This window comes from Carlito syrichta, unplaced genomic scaffold, assembly GCF_000164805.1.
Source record: "Carlito syrichta isolate Samal-C Ts95f unplaced genomic scaffold, Tarsius_syrichta-2.0.1 Scaffold153522, whole genome shotgun sequence".
NCBI classification, from domain to species: domain Eukaryota; kingdom Metazoa; phylum Chordata; class Mammalia; order Primates; family Tarsiidae; genus Carlito; species Carlito syrichta.
The window spans coordinates 5,535-11,164 of NW_007097618.1; positions in this window are offsets into that span (position 1 = coordinate 5,535).

The window sequence follows — 5,630 nt, forward strand, 5'->3', positions numbered from 1 at the left end:
AGGTACAGGGGCGTGGCACCGTTCTTGGTTTGGGCGTTCACCCCCCTGCGGAGACGCAGGCCCGCCGTGGGCTCCCGCGCCTGACTCCTCCCAAGCCTCCTCATGCCCCGCCCCTGCCGGGAGGCCTGGAGGGGCTAGACCCCACCTGCCCCTGCCCGATTCCCTTTGGTCTCGGCCCTGCGACTCCTCCCTCGGAGGCCCCCCTGACTTGTCCCCCGACCCTCCCAGAGGCCTCCTTTCCATAAGGTCTGACAGCGCTTCCCGGCCCTCAGTAAATAATCCCGCCTTTCTACAAGGACGCGGTGACCTGGCCTTTCCCTACCTTCTGGGCCACTCTCACTCACTGTCACCGTGAGGCCCCAAACTTGCTGTGTCTGACCTCTCTGCCTTCGATCATGCCTCCCTTCCGTTTGGAATGCCCTCCCCCCCCCAACCCTTAAGACTTGGCGCCTGTTCCTCTTCCATGAGGCCAGCCCTGATTTCTCCCCACAGACCAGGCCTCTCCGGCCTCTACCCCACACTGCCCTAGTCACTCCATGGATGGCCTGTCATACTTAAGTGACCATAACAGATTTTGGGTTTTGCCTCCCCTAGAAGACTGAGTTCACAGAGGAGAAGGTGGTAGGGTTGCCAGACAAAATACAGGACGCCCAGTTAAATCTGAATTTCAACAACTATTGCATGGGACACAATTGTACTAAAACACCATTGTTTCTCTGACATTCAAAGCTCGTTGGACATCCTGAGCTCTGCTGTTGGGCTGGCAGCCCTCGGGCGTGGCTCCCAAGTACTGAGCACTTCCCGTGTGCTCACTCCAGGCCATGGTACTCGGGGGCAGGTTATTCTTCAGTCCTGCGGTCACTCCCATTTTGCAGAACGGCAGGTGAGGCTAAAGCTGTGTCCTGCCATAGGTCACACAGCTGTTAAGAGGCATCTGAACACACATCCGCCCGTGTGGTGCAGGGAGTGAAGAGGTGGACAGTGCCCAGGGGCTTCTCCTAGGGCCTAGCTGCTTTTGGCTGTCGCCACCCTCAGCCCTGCTCCCCCAGTCCAGTGGGGGCCTCACTGGGGAACAGGGAGCCAGCCCCATGGGGTAGAGTGCCCTTGGGGAATAGGGAAACTGACCTGGCCACTGGGCTCAGAGTGTGGACAGCCCAGGCCACAGTTACCACAGCGGGGCACTAGGTGGCGCCGCAGTCTACCCCCAGACCCAGGAGAAGCTCCCAGTGGGGGCTGCGTCCATTGAGCTCCGGATCCGCCCTCTGTGCCCCAGGAAGTGCAATTCTTACTCTTGACTTCACATCCTCGCCCCACATCCACCCCCCCCATGTCAACCGCATGCGCCACCTCCCCCACCCATCACTCACTCACCCAGTTCCGTGGTCTGTCCATCAACGCGCACCAGGCCACCCCCCGCACCTGCCCATTCACCCAGCTTCTTGTCCCAGACACGACTTAGCCCCTCCTCTGACGTTGCCCAGGACCCTCCAGCTGGTGTCCCCTCGTCCCTAAAGCTCTGGTTCTCCGTCCACTTCCCTGAGCCCCCAAGGCCATCTGCAGTCCCACTCAGCCCCACTTCCTGGTCTCTCCTCCCTCCTTCCTCCCCAGAGAGGCAGGTACTGATGCCGAGTCTGGCGCTTCACGTGTGTGGAGGGCAGCGGGCACCGTGCCTGGCTGTCTTTCATTGCCCTACCCGGGTCAAGAGCAGAGGGGCTCCTGCCGACACAGTACCAAGGATCAGAGGACCCAACCACACGCCTCTCCTCAGAAACTCACTGGCTCGGGGCCACCACCCTCCACGCCCCAGTGCCAGCGTCGCCCCCACACACACTCACATGCTGGTGTGTCAGGAACAGGCTGTTTAATATTTCATGACCGACACTCAGCGGCCTGAATTATTCACCCTGTAACCAAGGCACAGGGAGTGCTGGGGTCCTGGGAGTGGTGGCTGGAGGGGTGATCTCGGTTCTCTACAGGGGCCCGTGGCAGTGTGACAGCTAGGGGGTCCAGACCAGCGGTGAGCCCAGTCCCCCAGGACGCCCTCCCCCGCCACCTGCAGGTATCCATGACCCAGAATGGCCCAGCCAGCTGAAGAAGGTCTGAGAAGTTGGCACCATGCAGGATCTGAGCAGCAGGGGGCAGTAGCGCCCATGGCCTCCCGCCGGGCTGCTGGCAGGCACTCCCAGCCAGAGTCCCTGGAGCAGTGAGCACTCAGCAAATGCTCAAGCTTGTCACCACTATTACTGGCATTTCCGCCTCTGCACTCAGGACCCCCTTCCTGGAGTCAGGGCCTCCAGCCCAGAAGACCTCAGGACACGGGCAGATGTGCTGCTGGGCTGGGGGGGAGGGTGTCTCTGCCTTGTCCGTCCTTCTACCTTGGCCTGGAGGCAAGCAGAAAGACAGAGGGGCACCCTCCCTCCCTGGGGAAAGTTACAAAAACACAATAAGCAGGAGGAACAAAATAAAACTCCCATCTCTGAGAAGATGAGTGAATATACACGAGTAAGCAGAAATAGTAAGAACTGAGAACGGCGCTAGCAACAACGATTTATCAAATGACCATGCTGTCCCAAGCACTGTGATGAGCACGAGACGCCTGTTCCCTCTAGTCCTCCTAGTGACCTTCCGGGGCAGGTGTTGGCATTCTTCTCCGTGCAGAGAGAAGGAAACTGAGGCACAAAGACCTCAGATCACTCCACAAGGAAGAGGCAGAGCCACGATTTGAACCTGAGTCCCTTTCACAGCAGAGCCTGCTTCTGACTCAAAGTGTCACGTCTACACCCCTCCTACGTTGGGTCTGACTGCCGGCTTCCCTCCCTCCCACTGCACAGACCGACCACTGCCCTTCCCTGCAGAACTCACGACTGGGAAGACGGCGGCTCCACAATAAGGAGGACCTGAGAGTGGGTCCCATGGTCCCCAGTTCACGCCTTGCTTTTGCCTTCCCAAGCCCCTTCATGAATCAGGGGCGATCATTGTGGTCCTGGCCTGAGACATGCCGGGGGAGCACCTGAGACATGTTGGGGGAGCACCTGAGACATGTTGGGGGAGCACCTAATACATGTCAGAGCAGCACCTAGACATGCTGGGGGAGCATCTGAAACATGCTGGGGAGCCCTGAGCACAGGCCTGAGGTGGGGCCTGTTGTAGTTTAGGGTCCTTCTTCCCCGTGCCTGGGAGGACCAGCCACTGGGGGCCCCACTGCTGGCCTGGGGTGTCCAGGCCCCGCCGAGCATCATTGCTGCTGTAGGGAGACACTGCCTAGAGGGGAGAGGAGGGACCTGGGGGAGACCTCTAACTCCAGAGCCCTGTCAGCTGCAGACCACCAAGTTCCGGCCTCATCACAGCAACAGTCATAGGAAAATGTCCCCAGACCAAACCGCTACCCCATCACAGCAACAGTCATAGGAAAATGTCCCCAGACCAAACCGCTACCCCATCTCAGCCTCTGCTCCCCACCCTCACCCTATAACTCACTTTGTAGGGTGAGTTCTTTACCCTCCTGAGTCCCAGTGTCCTCATACAGCAAATGTGCATCCTAGTCACCCAGCCCCTCCGAAGTCCCTTGTGAGGGAACGGGAGAGTGCGCCTTGGAAGGCTAACGTGTCTTCCGAGGAAAGGGATGTCCAGCTTCCTCGAGCTGCTACCCCATCCGGACCCGCTATCCCCGGCCCCACTGGGTCTAGCACTGTCACCATCACGTCAACAGCCCCTCTGTCTTCATCTGACTTGACCACCCCAGCAGGTGCCCTCGCCCCTCTCCTAAGGCCAGCTTCTGTGGCTTCATGGACGTGCACATGCTGACATCCACCTCTGCCCTGGCCAGTCCTCTGCAGCCTCCCCTGCTGGGCCTTCACCGCCACTTGGCCTCCACATGTGAGACCCAGGGTCTCCTCCTCTTTTCTAGGGGACTCTTCCCCTGTGGGGTTGTCTGCTTCCTAGGATCTAAGGCCGACTACCTACCCGAGGCTGCCCATCTCTCCATCCTGGACCTGAGCTCCACCTAGCCCCTCCATCAGACCATGTGTCCATGTGCATATCGAGCAGGCTTCTCCCACCCAGGGCAGATCTCGCCGTTTTTCTTCTGCAACCCTCCCCTCTCCCTCCTCCATTCCATCTCAGTCAAGGGTACCATGCCACCCTCCTCCTTGAGCTCAAACTCCAGGAGGCTTTGAAGATCCTGACCCAAGCCCCCTTCATAGGTTGGAGGTTCTCTAGCGAGGATCAAATGAGCCATGATTTTTGTTTCTTTTTCTTGGGAAAAAGATGATACGAACTGTGACTATTAATCAAGTCACCTCTGATTACACAAAGGAGATGTGGGTTGCTTGTATGGGGGGCGGGGGGGGAAGCTCCCCCCAAACTCTGTGCCAGCTCACTGTCAGTGCTATCACAGGGAACAAGGAGTGATCAGCCCACGCGACCAGACTCGGGTTGAAGAATGATATTTCCAGCGGCCCTCCCCACTGCCAGTAATGTCTCTCCCAAGGGAGGTCAGAAAGGGACACTGTGGCTCTTGGTGTCCTCCAATTATGCCTCTTGGCTTATGTTAAAAGATCCCAAACTAACAGTCAGCTTACACACCAATACATCAGCAAGGGTGGTATATGTCCAGAAGCCTACACTTGCCTGCAACTCCCAGCCTTCCCGGCCTCCCTTCTGGTCTGCAACAAGGCCAGGCCCTGCCTTAGGTCTGTGCACCACCCACACTGCTGTCAATTCTGTCATGGCCTGGCTGCATGGCCACCCTTCTTTTCTGACGAGCTCTTGCCTCCTCAGAGGGGCCTGGCTTTCCCAGCCCCCTCAACTTACGGACTCCCCTCATCGCTTCCTACAAAACTCCCCATCTCACTGTGTAGCGCTTGTCACTCCTGAATGATCTTGTTCCTTTAGCCCATTCACTCCACAAACACACGTCACCAGCCTGCCCCATGCCAGGATGAGCAGAGCAGAGGAGCCCCTGCCCTCTCAGAGTTCGGTTCTGCTGGGGCTGCCTGGCACGAACCCCTGCATACACGAACAGAAGAACATGCATCCGAATGGGCATGCTGTGTTTCTAGCTCTGACGCACCTGGCAATAGGTACTGTTTGTTGAATGAATATATGTGTGAGTGAGAAGGAAGGGGCAGGCCAGGAGTAGGTATGTCTCCTCACACATGGCCTCAGCCTGGTGGGACAGGCTAGGTCCATTTGCCAGATGGGTACAGGGAGGCCTAGAGCGGCAGTCTTGTCTGAGGTCACGAGGGTGAGCTGTAGGCAGGGCAGGGCCTGACCCAGGGATTCCAGATTCCTCATTTATTCGGGCCATGTTTATCATGCGTCAGGCTCTGAGCTTACAGAGTGCAGAAGACACTCAGAGTGCAGAAGCCCCTGGTCCCATTAGTTGGAGAGACAGGCAGTAAGAAAACACAGAGGTTGCACACAGGACCCAATGCCATCAGGATGGTGGGTGAGTGGGCAGTTGGAGGAGTGTGTGTGTGTCATGGGGGGCGGGCTACAATTTGAAGCAGGCTTAGGGCTGGCCTTGCTGAGAAGGTGAGGTCTGAGCAGAGACTTGAAGGGCAGGAAGCCGCCGTGGGCTCTTTGAGGAAGAGTTTCAGCAGAGGGAACAGCCTTTGGGAAGGCTGACC